This window comes from Littorina saxatilis, linkage group LG13 (assembly GCF_037325665.1).
Source record: "Littorina saxatilis isolate snail1 linkage group LG13, US_GU_Lsax_2.0, whole genome shotgun sequence".
NCBI lineage: Eukaryota > Metazoa > Mollusca > Gastropoda > Littorinimorpha > Littorinidae > Littorina > Littorina saxatilis.
This window is the reverse complement of record NC_090257.1, coordinates 3,283,613-3,301,497: the sequence shown is the minus strand read 5'-3', so window position 1 is coordinate 3,301,497 and position 17,885 is coordinate 3,283,613. Positions and strand designations below refer to the sequence as shown.

At 39.0% G+C, this 17,885-nt stretch overlaps 3 long non-coding RNA genes across 3 annotated transcripts in view; 1 reads left to right on the top strand and 2 right to left on the bottom strand.

The window, feature by feature from the left end:
* Positions 1 to 2,493: 2,493 nt before the first annotated feature.
* LOC138946285 (uncharacterized) overlaps positions 2,494 to 17,885 on the bottom strand; it is a 15,727-nt gene continuing 335 nt past the window's right edge. Inside the window, exons 1-5 of the long non-coding RNA XR_011449228.1 lie at positions 17,192 to 17,885; positions 5,947 to 6,060; positions 4,993 to 5,098; positions 4,086 to 4,238; positions 2,494 to 2,706 (exon numbers count right to left, since the gene is read on the bottom strand). The exon at positions 17,192 to 17,885 is cut by the window's right edge and continues 335 nt beyond it. This is a non-coding gene — a long non-coding RNA (uncharacterized lncRNA). The remainder of the gene's footprint in view (positions 2,707 to 4,085; positions 4,239 to 4,992; positions 5,099 to 5,946; positions 6,061 to 17,191) is intronic.
* LOC138946287 (uncharacterized) lies at positions 7,663 to 13,120 on the bottom strand. The gene is made up of 5 exons (XR_011449230.1): positions 12,981 to 13,120; positions 12,517 to 12,685; positions 11,957 to 12,091; positions 11,479 to 11,637; positions 7,663 to 9,799 (listed from the first exon to the last, which is right to left on the bottom strand). It is a non-coding gene; the product is annotated as an uncharacterized lncRNA (long non-coding RNA).
* Positions 13,283 to 15,738, top strand: LOC138946286 (uncharacterized). Its single transcript, XR_011449229.1, has 3 exons — positions 13,283 to 13,422; positions 13,984 to 14,076; positions 14,767 to 15,738. It is a non-coding gene; the product is annotated as an uncharacterized lncRNA (long non-coding RNA).

The following is a 17,885-nucleotide window of genomic DNA, read 5'->3' as shown; positions in this document are numbered from 1 at the left end:
GATGGGATAGAGCCACTTGTAATTGTTTCTTGTTCACAAAAGCACTAATCAAAAAAAAATGCTCCAGGGGCTTGCAACGTAGTACAATATACTACCTTACTGGGAGAATGCAAAGTTCCAGTACAAAGGACTTTACATTTCTTACATACCAATCAATATGAGGCTTATATTGCGCGTATTCTGTGGGTACAGTTCTAAGCTCGGGGATTTTATTTTAATTTTATTTTATGCAATTTATATCGCGCACATATTCAAGGCACAGGGATATATTTATGCGTGTGAGATGGAATATTGTTTTACACAATACATCACGCATTCACATCGGCCAGCAGATCGCAGCCATTTCGGCGCATATCCTGCTTTTCACGGCCTATTATTCAAGTCACACGGGTATTTTGGTGGACATTTTTATGAAAATTTATCTATGCCTATACAATTTGCCAGGAAAGACCCTTTTGTCAATCGTGGGATCTTTAACGTGCACACCCAATGTAGTGTACACGAAGGGACCTCGGTTTTTCGTCTCATCCGAAAGACTTGAACCCACCACCTAGGTTAGGAAAGGGGGCAGAAAATTGCTAACGCCCTGACCCAGGGTCGAACTCGCAACCTCTCGCTTCCGAGCGCAAGTGCGTTACCACTCGGCCACTGACACGATACACCAACACGATATCAGCACTCCAGATTTTTATCTCGCAGTTTTTCTGAAGGACTTTGCATTTGAAAACTATTCTCAGACAAAATATGAGTTTAAACTGCAAGTACATGTACAGGGAGTCTGAAGGGTTCAAGTCGGATGAGATAGACTACTGTTGTGGCAATCTTCGAATTTGAAAATAATTTTTTTAAAAGAGTAAAACTCATAGTTTCTTCTTCTTCTTCGCTCATGGGCTGAAACTCCCACATTCACTCACAAATTTGCACGAGTGGATTTTTTACGTGTATGACCGTTTTTTACCCCACCATTCAGGCAGCCATACGCCGCTTTCGGGGGAAGCATGCAGGGTATTTTTGTGTTTCTATAACCCACCAAACTCTGACATGGGTTACAGGATCTTTTCCGTGCGCACTTGGTCTTGTGATTGCGTGTACACACGAAGGAGGATAAGGCACTAGCAGGTCTGCACATAAGCAATGACCTTGGAGATCAGAAAATTCTCCACCTTTAACCTACCAGGCGGCCGCGATTTTGACTCATGACCTTCTGAATAGGAGGCCGATGTCTTATCCACAAGAACACCGAGCCCGTCCAAACTCCTAGTAAAAACAACAACTGCAAATCTGGGAGCAAAATGTAAACGGTTACAGTTTCAACTATCCTTCCCCTTTATATCAGCATTTTTGGAAACCTAAACGAAAGAGTATTCAAGAACAACAGTCACGGATTCAGATTTAAAAAAAACAAATGGTAACTATGCTTTTTGGAAATTCTTTCTTTAATTGGTGTTTAACGAAGGTTATATCGCGACAGGGAAAGGGGGGGGAGATGGGATAGAGCCACTTGTTAATTGTTTCTTGTTCACAAAAGCACTAATAAAAAAAAATGCTCCAGGGGCTTGCAACGTAGTACAATATACTACCTTACTGGGAGAATGCAAGTTTCCAGTACAAAGGACTTAACATTTCTTCCATACTGCTTGACTAAAATCTGTACAAACATTGACTATATAAGAAACACTTAACAAGGGTAAAAGGAGAAACAGAATCCGTTAGTCGCCTCTTACGACATGCTGGGGAGCATCGGGTAAATTCTTCCCCCTAACCCGCGGGGGGTCTTTTTGGAAATGCGCTTCAGACAAATGCCTTTATGTTACTCACAGCAAAATGCAAGAATAATTGGGGACCATATGGGATGGGGCAAATTGGGAGGGAGCAATTCGGGACACCACCATAAATATCTACCAAATATTTACAAATAGCTATCTTAGTACATGCATAACATGCTGTACCAATACACAATTTCTTTAAATAACTATGTAAGGATTATTGGCAGTCTCCCGGAGCATGTTTCACGCTATCCTGCGATCAGGACAAGCGACTGACTGTGATGTGTATGCTGTGCGGCGTGCGCTACATAAGAAACCTTTTTTTAAATTTGTATTAAATATAATCACCTGAGCCACGAATGGCTAGCTGACAGCGGCTATCTTTTACACAACAAATTCTGAACTGTGATGAACTCGTGACCGCTGATTTTTAAAGGCAAGGGGTATCATATTGTGCGCATGGCATACACATCCAAGTTGGTCGTTTGTCCCGATTGTGGGATACAGCCCGTCAGAGGCGTAGAGCGTGCTCGAGATGTTTTGAAAAACCTGACTGCAGTACAGGGATTTTTACACCTCCGGACTGCTGATAATCCTAACAGAATTATTTTCAAAAACCGTCTATTGCCTTGAAAGCAAACCTGGAATTTCTGATGCGAGTTGCCAGAAAGAAAGTTCACTAACAAGATCCAGGCCAACACCACCCCCCCCCCCCCATCCCCCTAAAAAAACACTAAGGAGTGAGGTGAGCTTAAATAACTAATTAATTAATCAATCAATAAATTCTCTGCTGAAATCCCCAACTTCGCGCATCGAAGCTATGAAAAACAGGACACTGCCACGTTTCCATTCAGCTAAACGCCACACCATTTTCAAGAGGGGATGTCTCAGGAAGAAAGATGTGACGCTCCCGATTCATATGTTTCAGAAGACAGCCCACCTGAGAAAAAGAAGAACACAATATAGAAATAATAACAACCTGTCAACCACAAATACATTAAAGTTTTTCAAACAGTTCACTAATCCGACAAACTCATGCTCGTTTCTGGTGCATTTGATAAAGCCAATTACGGGTAGATGCTAGACAACAGCAAAACCACCACCACATAACAACACAAGATTGTTTATGGTTGTTTACAGTCTCTTGAACACAGGAGTCAATCGAGACCATATATATAACAAGAAGCATAAACAGGGTTCCTGCAGGGCAGAGCTGATACAATTCAAGGAGTTTTCAAGGACATTTCCAGGACCAAATAAATGCTTTTCAAGGACATGATTTTCCCCAATTTAATGCAAAGCACCAAGCTTACCTTCAGGAAGGGAAGCAACTACAGGTGACTAGTAATAGTTAGTTCGTCTGCTTTAATTTGTTTTCACTCGATCTTTTATTCTCCCAAAATGTGTGTACTGTATTTGACGAAAAAAAAGGGGGGTTGCATTTTTTTTTAAATAAGACAAGCTGCTGACGAAATGTATAGGCAACAATTTGGAAAAATCAAGTACTTTTCAATGACTATTTAACAAAACTCTATTTTCAAGCACTTTTCAAGGCCTGGAAAAGGTTTTCCAATTTTCAAGGAGTTTTCCAGGGTTCAAGGACTCTGTACGAACCCTGCATAAAAAAGCACTTCAGTTTGAAACCCAGGTTCAATGTAGTAAATGATATTGCATCAATGTTCCATCCATCCTCAGCACTTTCAAAACCAGTTTCTTCTAGGTCATACACACCTTTTCCTCGATTGATCCACAGTACATCAGATCGCTATTGTTCTTTTTATGATTTGCACCAAGGGAATGATTAACATTTCTGTCTTAGTCATATGTAACAAGCTTTAAGCAAAAGCATAATATTCTACACATTCACATATTGTAAGGTTGAAGGGGTCTATGTCGACCAAAAGAAGGTGTATTCCCCATAGCCATAGGTGTTTTCCCTGTGTACCGGGAATACAGTTGGATTTTCTGTAAAGAAGTATAATATCGTACAATCTTGCGCCAAGCGCGTGACTGCGGTTAGATAGGAGAATCTATTTAAAATCCTGAATTCGCGTGCGGCATCCAATCAAGCAAAACATGCTTCGACCGTTTATCAAAACGGATTTAGTTAAAGAAACATCTGCACCCCCACCCCCAACAGCCTGGTATTATGTTTTCCTCGCTGGTACTCTCGTCCATTGAATCACTTTCACAAGCTTGAAGTAATTCCATGGCGTCTAACGGAAGTATATTCCCTGTATATGTACAGGAAATTAACATACAGGGAATACAGCCACTGTTGGTCGACATAGACCCCTTCTAAAGTGCTGCAGTAGTTACCTTTCCCTCCAAGGACCAAGCTGTTCATCCACTGTAGGGCTGACCGGGGTTCCCCCTTAGCAGAGTGAGTGGCGAATCCTGGCTGATAAATTTCCTTTCATTTTCCATGAATGAAGAATACCAGCTGGGTTCTTTTATTCATGGACCTGTGTTCTGCAACACACACAAATCAGCCACCAACTTGTAAATATATGTAAAAGAAAGCAAGTGGCAATCTGAATAACAGAATACAAAATGATCAATCCACACAATCATACTTCAGCACTGAAAGTCCACAAAATGAAGCACTGCTAGTACATGTACTTCTCATAATTTACTGAAACTTTACTCGTCAAAACAACCATTTGTTTTATCAACTTTACTCGCATGTGGCGAGTAGATTAACATTTCTACTCACCATTTACATGATTTTTACTCGCCATGGCGAGTAATTGAAAATACTCGCCACTTTCAGGCCTGTACTTGTGCATGAGATGTGTTTACCATCCATATGCCCAGACCATGCGCTCTTCTGTTGTGCTCAGAACAGTAAAGAGTTGCTTGCTGGGGTGGTTGTTCATAAGTTAACAGTTCACAAGAGGGCACAAACAAGAGCAAAAACACAGGTGCCTGATTCAAACTCATTCAAATGCAGAACCTTATTTTTGCATGAACAGAGTAAGACATGATTCTTACATAGCTGACCCTACCCCTGGCAGAAAAGTGCTTGAAATTGTCCATGTGGTCTCTATTGATCAGTACATTTGATGCGTATTTGTGATACATATATACTGATATAGAGACAAGTAACAAGTGGACATTTCCTCTGACACCTCTACCATTTGTACACCTGCACAAATCTCCTGCCATAGACTACAAAAGGAAAACATACAAATCAAAACAAACACAAATTTAACCTAATGTTTACCTTTCAGCAGCAGAAAAGGCTGTGTTTTCTGAGGTGTCTCAGAGTAAAGCCACGGTGTTGGAGATCTATGCAAAACTAGGCTGTAGGCAAGGTCCAACATCTTTAGCTGCACACACAAAAAGAAGAAGCAAGAAATCACATGACATAGATGACATTCCTCACTAGTACAAAACCACAACTACACTAGTCAACTACCAATGTAAGAATCATAGTCCTGCAAGATTACCCTCTTAAAAAGTAAGATTGCTTTCATTCAAACACTACCGTGGGACCAAACTCCCCCCCCCCCCCCCTCCTTTTTTTGAGTTTTTCCTACATGTGTGTTGATGTTTCCATTAATTCCAAGCCCTGAAACTGTGAACTTGAGATCTTTATGTATGCACACAGTCACAGGCTTAATAAGCTATTCAGAAACCAAGCAGAGTCTGCACAACGTCAATTCTGAGAAATAAATCCCCACAACCGGTTTCAAGGCCACACTTCCGACTGAGCTATTGCTTGCCATGCCAACCTCCACCCCCATTTGGAACATGCACAACTAGTATACCCATACACATGTAATAATACTGCTTGCCTTCCTCCCCCACCCTCCAAATCAATAAACACTAAATGTATGCAATCAGTAATCTTTTAGTTAGTAGTTGACTACCATCACTACTCTCTCCACACCCACCCACCCTCTTGCACACCAGCGACACACCCCCATCGCCCAATCATTTCCATGATTCTCTCTGCCATATAGTTATCCTAAACACTAAGATTATGACACATTTGTTTTCCAATTAGGAACATAAAAAATTACTGTAAAAAAAATGTACAATCATGCACTCTCTGAGTCTGACAAGAGAGTGTGAGAAAAGTCAAGAAAGCAAGACATGTGTGACATAACTAAATCTTCTAATCTATTCCTGAGATTTACTCTTGACAGCTTAAAATGGAACCTCATGCACTTACTGTTCTGAATTGTAGAAATTTCTTGTAGTTATAGCAGCAAAGGCAGTTTTATTGGGTACCACCAGGTGTCACTCTGTCATCATCTGATCAAGCATTCAAGCAAATGGTTCAGCACTGAAACAGTAAATAGCAAGATTGTACAGAAAAATACACAAACTTTCTCATTAATTTGTATCTTCAACTTCACATTATTCATAAATAATGATACCTTACTTTGACTAAGTTTGAGTAGGATTAACACCATGCAGAGCCAGAAGTTAACTTGAAATAAAATAACTATACGTTACTCAATACTGCACTCAATGAGTCAATTGTCAGCAAAGGTGATAATCAATGCAAGGTAAAACCAAAGGATGCAACTCAGTCAGCAATTGCAAAAACTACATAATTCTAATCAAGCTGTCAGTTTCATTAGCTATCAGAATTCAAAACATGTTCTTGTTTTTGTTGTTGCTGTTGTTCATGACTACATTAATGTATCTCAGCATTTCTAGTTTCTACACTATAGCCATTAAAAAAACCAAAAGAAGTGTCCCAATGTTTAATGAAGCGCTCTTGCAATTAAGTCACAATTGTTTGCAGTTGCTGAGAAAAGCTAATAGTAATAGTCCTTACAGTAAGTTGAGTAACAAATTATAAACAATTGCTGTTAACACTCATAGTACAAGAGAGCAAACCACTGCAAAACTATAGTCATTTATCAATGTTATGCTTGCCATCCACCCCCGACCCCAAACCTCTCCCATATTTTATGTACATCAGACTAGTATTCTTGTTAGTTCATTTCAGCTGTAACAGTGACAACACGTTTGCACACTACAGACCTGGAAGTAGAAATGTTAACACATGGAGTGCTAAATTTCAGGATACAATCTGTTTGTTTGTTTGCTTAACGCCCAGTCGACCACGAAGGGCCAATCAGGGCGGTGCTGCTTTGACATTTAACGTGCGCCACACACAAGACAGAAGTCGCAGCACAGGCTTCGTGTCTCACCCAGTCACATTATTCTGACACCGGACCAACCAGTCCTAGCACTAACCCCATAATGCCAGACGCCAGGCGGAGCAGCCACTAGATTGCCAATTTTAAAGTCTTAGGTATGACCCGGCCGGGGTTCGAACCCACGACCTCCCGATCACGGGGCGGGCGCCTTACCACAAGGCCAACCGTGCCGGTCATACAATCTGTTTCAAAGTACAAACACTGGCAATCGGAGAGAACAGTGTTACTGTAAGTCTTTACAGTAACATCAAACAGTATCCCCTCTTTTTGGTAGTACAGTGGAACAACACTTTTAATATCCCCTGATTAAAGACTCCCTCCCTTTTAAGACCCTGTTTTCTCAGATTTGTCTGTCCACAACCTCTCTATATTTACTCTCATCTCAAGACTTCTTCCTTTCAAGACCTGATTTTTTCAGATTTGTTTAGGTCCTAACAGGAAGGGGGGGGGGGGGGGGGGCCCAGATAGCATGCTAACGTTAAATTAACGTTAAATTAACGTTCGCGGTAAACGTTACATTAACGTAAAAAGTTAACGTTACATTAACGTTACTTTGCTCATCTGGTTAACGTTAATGTAACGTTAACTTTTTACGTTAGTTTAACGTTAGTTTTACCAAAAACTAACCATAAAATAACGTAAAATTAACGTTAATTTTACGTTAACCTCTAACGTAAAAATAACTAAAAACAAACCAAAACAAAACCATAATATAACCGTTAGATTAACGTTTATTTAACGTTTTTTTAACGTTTGCATGCAAACATAAAATTAACCAAAACAAAACCATAATCAAACGTTTTCATGCAAACGTTAAATTAACGTTCACATGCCAACGTTAAATTAACGTTCACATGCAAACGTTAAATTTACGTTCTCCTGAAAACATTAAAATAACATTTGCAAATACAAATTTGAATTAATGCACAGAAAATTCAAGATCACAAATTTTATTTAAAATTTAAATTGTTGGGGTCTTTAACAATTCAATATGTGAATACTAATTTGATAACAGTAACACTTTTAAAATGTTGAACAATGCAAACTAAATTCCTTCAATTGCTAAAACATGAAAATGTGAACTAAAAAAATATTACAACACATTTTTCAGTCTCAGTAAAATACCACAGCATAGTATTATCAATCGGGCAGGCAAAAATTATATGTAGACTTAATCTCATTGAAGCAATGCTACATTGACTAATAATAGTCTGAACTTGATAAAAAAAAAAATCATCAGAAGGCGATAACAGGATCAGCAATTAAGAATTTCAATCACAATGCTGGTATGGGTTCATCAAGGTAAATACCATAGGGCTGTGCAAACTCATTATCGACAGCGATCATTGTTAATGACAAAATCAGAGATGAAAACAATACAAATTATTTGCACAATCACTAGGGACATCCAGATTCAACCTTCGTCAGACGAACATTCGTCGGTGGTGGGGATTTCCTTTCTATTTTTAACTTTGTGCCTCAATGCGCATGCGCTCGGGTTTTCGCGCCCACCACGGCTTGCCGAAGACCGGGATCTGCGTGGTGAAAAAGGCGTGTTTGACGAACCTTAATCAGCAATCTTCGCGAGTACTTTTAGTCCTTTTCATAATGTTAAAAATATGTTTTATGTGCGCAGTGTTAAAGTTTGATATCTTTACGACGCTTCTGTGGACTGTGCATCTGTAAACTGTTCATTTTGGAGGCCTAGTGCATGAACACGGATACCCACACAAAACTCAGAACTTGAGTCAACGGGCGACATATCCTGCCAATTATCTCCCTTGATCTCTCTTGCACAAGACACTTGTTTCCACTAGGCCTATTTTGTTTTAGAGTTGGGAGATTTTACAGGAATGAATCTAAAAATCGAAAAAAATTGTCAGTGTTGCGTGTGTACCCAGCATATTCAGATGTCTGGAATATTCCGATAAAAAAGACTCGTCATATATAACGCTACTCGTCACGTCATCACTGTTTCGAAAAACAGACGAACGCGCACGAAGAATTTCGCGTAGATCTGGACCGAAATTGGAAAGTGGTGACCGTGACGGGATGTGACGTCACCACTTCAACAAACTCGCGAAGATCGGAACTCACGAACTTTTGACGAAGGCAAACCTGGATGTCTCTAGTAATACAAGCAAGTCAGTAGCACAAAATATGAGAAACGAAGGGATGTAAGCGCTATTAATGCATACACGTGCGACATGCATGTAAAGTCTTTTGTTCATTCAAAAGCGTGTTATTCTCACAGGTGCCAAGAAAATTGCTTCCACATAATCTCACTTACTCTTGTTGCACATGTCAAATAGCAGAGCAATTACGTCCCTTTGTTTCTCAGATATTAAAATAGCGCTCTGCTTCATTTCATTAAAATTCTTGCTATCACAAAAGATATTAACATATTTTGTGGAGTAGCTAGATGAAAAACAATCATCGATGAATAAAAATTAACAAGCAGCAAGACTGCAAGTTTTCTGCTCCACTTTGCCAAACGTGTGTGCACAGTGAATATTTGTTTATGAACTGTTGGTGTTAGTCCTGAATGATGGCACCCATGTAAATGAGGCTTGATGCCGGGCTGCTTTGCAAACACAGCATTCAGAAGCTGTGGGTCAGCAAAGGTGTTGAATCTTGTTAGTGAGATGGCGCGCAATGATGTCCTGTAGCACTGGCAGCTGCCTGCACTCGCTCTTTGACGCTGGTCAAACTTCTGGTCGTAGGTGAAGTCCACCTCACAGAATATGATGATGGTAATGGTGAGGGAGTAGTTCAACTTCTGCTTGAACTATGTGGCCAGGCCCAGCTCCCTGACTTTGAAGTGGTCATAATCTTATGCAGGATACCAACCTGGGATAGAGAAGGAAAAATGGTTCTTAGTCAATGGCTGGGATTACAAACTAAATCACACACGGTCCTTAGTCAATGGCTGGGATTACAAACTAAATCACACACACACACACTAACACCAACACACACTAACAGACACATACACTGACACAAATATACACTTACAAACACACATCTTTCTTTCTTTCTTTATTTGGTGTTTAACGTCGTTTTCAACCACGGAGGTTATATCGCGACGGGGAAAGGGGGGGAGATGGGATAGAGCCACTTGTCAATTGTTTCTTGTTCACAAAAGCACTAATCAAAAAATTGCTTCAGGGGCTTGCAACGTAGTACAACAAACACACATTCACACACATTAGCAGTAACAAACACATACAATACATGTACTAAGAAACACACCAATGTATACACACACAGACACACACACACACACACACACACAGGCACACACACACACAGGCACACAAGCGCACACACACACACACACACAGGCGCAAGTCCACATATGCAAAATCAAAAGTCTCAGCCCAATTTGTAACAACAGAGAAAGAAACAGAGAGAAAGAGAGAGAGAGAGATTGTGTGTGTTGCAAGCATTACACAACTGATATTGAAATTAAGCACCACAGAAAACAAGAAGAGCAAACGCTCGATCGAGTCACTTTCGCAGTTCTGAATATTATATGAGGCATCAGATGGACAGGAAGAAATTGCTATTCACAACACAATGCATTCCTGAAGAATGAGATTGCATGGATCGAGCAACAAAATATTTACCTTGGCATTAAAAATACTCTCATTAATCTCACATAAACAAACCCCATTAATAACTTAATTCACATAAACTAGCATCATTAATTTTTTTTCGAAGCAATCATATTAACAGTAGACACACTAACATTTGTTACTCTTAGAGCTGTGTCACTTTTATAGTTTACGAGAAAAGCCCAACGTTAAGTTGTGTGTTGACGAACAGGAAAGGCTAGTTATCTCCCCTGTGTTTCCGATAACGTTTGTAAAAAGCTACAGATGTAAATAATTTGATGTAAAGAATAATCCTATAAAGTTTGAATCAAATCCGATGAATAGTTTCAGAGATATGATATTTCAATTTTTTTCCTTCAAGACATACCTGTGACCTTGAAAAAGGTCAAAGGTCACCAAAGCAGACGTCAAAGTGTAGAGGTCACTGGGAGTCACGTTCACATAAAATTTGAGCCCGGTCACTTTTATAGTTTCCGAGAAAAGCCCAACGTTAAGTTGTGTGTTGCCGAACAGAAAAGGCTAGTTATCTCCCTTGTTTTTCTGATAACGTTCGTAAAAGGCTACAGATGTAAAAACTTTGATCTAAAGAATAATCCTACAAAGTTTCAATCACATCCGATGAACTTTGTCAAAGATATAAAATGTCTAATTTTTCCTTTGACGCTGACCTGTGACCTTGAAAAAGGTCAAAGGTCAACGAAACCATCGTTAAAGTGTAGAGGTCATTGGAGGTCACGACTAAACACAAAATATGAGCCCGATCGCTTTGATAGTTTCCGAGAAAAGTCCAACGTTAAGGTGGTGTCTACGGACGGACGGACGGCCGGACAGACTAACACTGACCGATTACATAGAGTCACTTTTTCTCAAGTGACTCAAAAAAGACGACACTGATTTAAACAATTCACTTACTGGTCAACAGTGTGAACTTTCAGCACAGACAACGGAAACTTCGATGTTTTTTCCCTCTTCCGATTGAATAATTTTGGTACAATCATCTGTCATCAATGAACTCATCAGTCTTCCCACCAGTCCAGACACCTCCCCACCAATTGCAGACTTGCTTGTTATCTGAGCGAATAAAAATCAATATAAATACATGTGCACAGGAATGAGAACAAGGATTCTCAGTTATCACAAAAACAAACAAGCACAGAATGACAACATGTTTTCCTAAATGTTATTAAAAACAGAAAAGTTCATCATACCAGTCCATCACTGAAACAGAAACGGTTGATATTGAATTTATGAGTGTGTGTGTGTGTGTGTGTGTGTGTGTGTGTGTGTGTGTGTGTGTGTGTGTGTGTGTGTGTGTGTGTGGGGGGGGGGGTCTGTTACAAGCAATAAACAACTGACAACAATAATTATACATGTACCAAATTGTACTCACTGTTTTCAAAGCTGATAATTGTAAACCTTGATGGGTTGTCCCCTTCCAACTGCATGCTTTGGTACAGCCATCCTTCAGACTGTGGCCCCCTCCCATTGCCACCCCCATCTCCGATTGTAGACAGGATTTTTTCATCTGAAAGAAATAATGTCCAATTAATACGAATTTGCACAAAGGACTGGAAACAGAATTGTAAGTAATTCTGATTTAACCAACAAATGTACAAAAGCACAATGATAGATTATTTTCCCTAATATGTTCCAACTGACAGTTGAGTAATTACAGGTCACCAGAAAGGTCCACCACTGAAACAGGAACAGTTCAAATTGGAGTTTGTGTGTGTGTGTGTGTGTGTATATGTGGAAAGGGGTGGGGTGGGGTGGGGGATGCGTGTGTACATGTGTGTGTGTGTGTATATGTGGAAAGGGGTGGGGTGGGGTGGGGGATGCGTGTGTACATGTGACTGTATGTTTTGCAAGCATTACACAACTGATTATAATAATTATACAACAAATTGTTCTGTCAGTTACATTGAAAACTCATTTAAAAAAAACACTTACTGTTTTCCAATGCAAACCTTCAGCTTGTTGAAGAATGGAAACTGGTTTTGCTTTTTACCATCCAAATGCGATGAACGGCCATGCCATCAATCGGCTCACTTTTTTTTTGACCAGTTAAGGCACCTCCCCACCAAATGCAGACAGTTTTTTTTGTGGTATAACTATAAATCTGAAAGAATAAAAGCTATTTATTATGCACAACAGAATCATAAAAGGAATAGATTCTTAGTTCAAATCACCATTTCAGGCAACAACAACAATAAAGAAAAACAGCAAACACCTAAACACACACACACACGGTGACACACACACAGTGACACACACACACACACACAAACACACACACACATAAGAAACAAACACACTTTTTAGTCTTATATTCCAAGAAAAATACATAATAAAAAAGAAAAAGTCTCAATAATTAGCAAATCTATATCTTCCAAGTTCACTGAGGCAATACTCACTCAAAGTTTGTAAAACTCTTGAAACCAGTCCAGTAATTATGTCTTGCGCCTTCGGTCTTAGTATTGGACTGTCCAGTCTGGTTCGTTTCTGTTGGTGTATCACATAGTGCTCTTGCAACTGCCAGTTTTCAATCTTCCCAACGCATTTGTTGACAACGTGCCGTTACGTCCAAGTTCGATAACTAGGAACGAAAATTCTGAGTGACCTCCCTTGATCGCCAAGGGACAGTACTCTCAGTCTCAACCTTTCACAGTGGAATCGAAATTAAAAAAAGTTTCTGTAACAGTTTTTAAAACGCTAGCAACTTCAAAGCCAGTGTGACTGCTGACACATGTATAAGATAACATGCTACACTTCAGCATATATCAGGACTAATAGTAATACAGATCTTGTGACGCTGAGGCGAATGGCAAATGGAACTTTCAGCAGGAAGAAATTCAGGTAATGTTGAACTGTGCTGTTGTAAATTCATAGTTCACGATCCGTTGGCATTGTGATTGTTGACTTATTTTTCATACGAGTCACAAATATCAAAGCAATATCATGCATAACGATTGGAAAGGTGGATTTCTCTCTCTTTCTTTCCTGCCTTCTGTCTCTTTCTCAGTTTCAGTCTCTCTCTCTGTCTTTGTCTGTCTGTTACTCTCTCTCTCTCAATCTGAGACTTTCTCTCTCTCTCAATCTGATACTTTCCACACATGTGCACGCAGGGCACTTACTGTTCAATCTTACAGCTTCAGGTCAAATGCATAACTGTACAGTAAATAAGAGATCTCAGGAGAGGCATGGGGAGTTATTTTCGAAAATGATCTATTCAAAGACACTTAAAAATAAAAGTTAAATTTTTAAAACAAGGTTTGATTGACAACTGCTCTCTCCCCTCCCCCCACTCTATTCCCACTCTCTATCTCTCTGTCTTCATTAACAAGTAAAGATTTGAGTGTGTTTAGACTATTGTAATTAATGCAATTCACACATCAATGCTTTCAATTTTCATTGCAGGGTGGGAGGAATTACCATGAGGATGGAACAGAAAGCATTCACAGGGATGTAAACTACAAGGTACAACCCCGACATTCTGGCTGTTGAGGCCAAGTAAGTGTGTGTCACTGTGTGTGTGTGTGTGTGTGTGTGTGTGTGTTTGCAGGTAAAATCCTTGTTTAACGCTAAGATGAATCAGAATGTTCCAGCAGTCATATTATTATATTTATAACAGAAAATCATATTTGAGAGAAGGCAGTGTTATTGTCAGGCCTCAGCCTAGGGTCATTGATACATGCTGATATTATATGACGCATTGTTCTAATCCTTGGCTGGTCGGCCATCACATCATTTCGGCATGTTGGAGGTCTTCCGACAGAACAATTTGTTGTAGCTGGGACATCTTTACCTATGCATATTTTTAGTCAAGGTCCAACTGACATTCTATTGTCTTAGTCTGGGGAAAATTTTGTTGGAAGGTGTTCTGTGTGAGTGTGTGTGGGTGGGGTGGGGGTGTAGGTGGACGGGTTGGTAGGGCTGTTATCCGTGCCAGGCAGCATTGACATAGAGCATTTCATTCAAACACACAATGATGCTATCAAAGTTAGCAAATTCACAGAAGTAAATTCAACAATATTGGCATAATGCAAAGACAATTTAAACCTTATTTACCTTCAGTTCTATGTTCAGCAAAGAACAGCAAAGAACACCAACAAAGAAGACATAATTATAGTGTTTACACTGAAGTTCTGAAATAACACTGAATTCTTTGTTTTAAGATTGTTGCATTCTTTGTCTTTGCAGGTGTCATAGCATGTGGAGCAGATCTTCAAAGTCGCCTATTGCAGACATGTCATCGTCTGCACTGGTTGTATCAACAACTTTTTCCATGGCTACTGCTGCAGATTTTACAAATATATCGTCTGCTGCAAATTCAACAACTTCTTTGTCTGCTGGTGCTGCAAACTTAACAACTTCTGTGTCTGCTCCTGTTTAAAATTCAACAATTCTTGTTGTCTGGAGCTGCTGCAAAGTGAATGACTTCTTTGTTTGCTGCTGCAGATTTAACAAGTATATCGTCTGCTGCAAATTCAAGAACTTTTTTTGTCTGCCGCTGCTCCTGCTGCAAACTTAACAACTTCTGTGTCTGCTCCTGCTTAAAACTCAACAATTCTTGTTGTCTGGAGCTGCTGCAAAGTGAATGACTTCTTTGTGTGCTGCTGCAGATTTAACAAATATATCGTCTGCTGTAAATTCAACAACTTCTTTGTCTGCTGCAGATACTACACATTCAACAACTTCTGTGTCTGCTCCTGCTTCAAATTCAACAATTCTTTTTATCTGCTGCTGCAAAGTGAGCGACTTCTTCCTCTGCTGGTGGTGTTGCAAATAACCTCATATTTCCTTGTCTCTTCTGGCATCATTTCAGATGTATAATATATATCTGCAAAGACTTTTTTAAACCCAAAAGATGGAATAGAATTGGTAAATTTCTAGGTACAGAACCTAAAAGTGTGATATATCCAAACTCACTTCTAGAAACTTTAGAACTGATTCAACTTTTGACATTTTCATCATGGTTGTGTATTTTTTATTTTTTATATTGTGGAAATATCAGGGAATGATGAATAAATGTTTAGAACATATTCTCAAAACATGTTTCTAATGGTTTTATTTATTTGTCTTTTGTTTTGTTTTATGTTAGCATGTACACTGTTTGGCTCAAAATATGAGACCTGGCCAGTACCATCCTTCCAATGAGACAGAGATCAAAAATCAACAGCCTGCATGCTCTCCGGATTAAGTAATACAACAAGATAAAATAGCGTTAGCTGCAAAGTTAACCATTCTCACCAAAAACCTTTTTCAAACTTTGATTTGTTGGTGTTTGCTTGTCTTTTTTTAACACGGTTTTAGCTACATATATAACAAACACTACAACAACAGCAGACAGAAAAGATTATGGGAAATGCATCTTCAAATAAGAAAAAAAAATTACAAAGCAAAAAAAAAATTTAAATACAATTATTTTCCTTATGATTTGTTTGATTATGTTTTTGGGGGTTCTTTTTAATGTTAGCACTCAACGTGAAAAATACATTCAAACAGCAGTTGTATTATACTTTTATTTTGGTCAAATTGACATTAGCGGTAAACGTTAAATTAACGTTAATTTAACGTTATATTATGGTTTTATTTTGGTTAAATTAACGTTTAATGTTAACGTTAATTTAACGTTTATCTTGATGAGTAAACTAACCTAAATCTAACGTTAATTTAAGGTTCGCCATAAAACGTGAAAGAAACGTAGCCATAAAGCATAAAACTAACGTTAATTTAACGTTACATTATGTTTTTTTTTAATTTTTTTTTTTTTTAACAAATACATTTTTTTGAAAGGTTTGTTTTTGATATATATGTCAATTAAAAAAAAATTATATTTAAAAAAAAAAAAAAATTTTTGACATTTAAAAAAAAAAAGTTTCTTGTTCAAGTTGTTGCCACCACAACAATAACTTTTTTGGTTGTTTTGTTTTGTTTTTTTTTGATTTTGCTTTGATTTTGAACGGTTATGTGTCAACGTTTATTTAACGTTTTTTTTAACGTTTCAGTGCAAACCGTTTTTTAATTGTTTTCGGGCAAACGTTAGATTAACGTTTGAAATTGGTTTGATTTTGAACGGTTTCGTGCCAACGTTTATTTAACGTTATTTTAACGTTTCAATGCAAACCGTTTTATATTGGTTTTCAGGCAAACGTTAAATTAACGTTAAAAAATGGTTTGATATTGAACGGTTATGTGTCAACGTTTATTTAACGTTATTTTAACGTTTCAATGCAAACCGTTTTATATTGGTTTTCAGGCAAACGTTAAATTAACGTTTAAAAAAGGTTTGCCATGAAAACGGTTTGCTTGTTAACGTTAATTTAACGTTAATTTAACGTTTGCTTTATAACCGTTTTTCTGCTAACGTTAATTTAACGTTGATTTAACGTTTAATGCTAACCGTAAACCAAAATCTAACCATGCAAACGTTAAATTAACGTTAAATTAACGTTAGCATGCTATCAGGGGGGGAGGGTTCGATCGACTTTACTGGTACCGTGAAACCGAAAGTGACCAAGTCATCAAGGGCACGTATATTCCTGCTGCTCTGTTAGCACCGATCATATTTTAGAAACGTTGCACTCTGTCGTCAACACGAATGTAGGAATAAAAATAGTATTACCTTCACCAGCTGTCTCCATGGAGTCGAAAGACCATCGGCCGGTTTGGCTCGCTTGTGCCATTCCTGGATGAAAATTGAAATGACCCTGGCTGCTCCGTTCTTGGCATCAATGGCAGTGCAAAAAAAGCGAATCCCGACTCCCATCCAGGATAAGCTGTACGGCACGGCGGCGTCTCTGCAGATGACCACTACATTTGGACGATTTGGACTGGTCTACACGTGTTGCGACAACAAGCAGAAGAAGATACAGATAAGGTGGCGGGAGTGATGTCCCTTCGCTGCAGTGACTAAAAATACAAAACTATCTCAAAATAAAAACACAAGGAACGGATGGGTAGTTAAATTTGTGACAAAAGAAATTAAACGTTCAAATGACTTACCACCCCCCTCTGCTATGTCAGTTGCGAGTATGTCAGTATGTGTTTGTGTTTGTGTGTGTGTGTGTGTGTGTGTGTGTGTGTGTGTGTGTGTGTGTGTGTGTGTGTGCCCGGCAGTGTGCCCGTCAGTGTGTACGGTACGTGTGTGTGTGTCAGTGTCATTGCCGGTGTGTGTGTTTACGTGTGTGTGTCACAGTGTGTGTGTGCGTGCGTGTGTGTGTGTGTGCCGGTGTGGATGTGTGTGTGTGTATTGTGTGTGTGTGTGTGCGTTCGTCAAGTTGTGTGTGTCAGTGTGTGTGTCAGTGTCGATCAGTGTG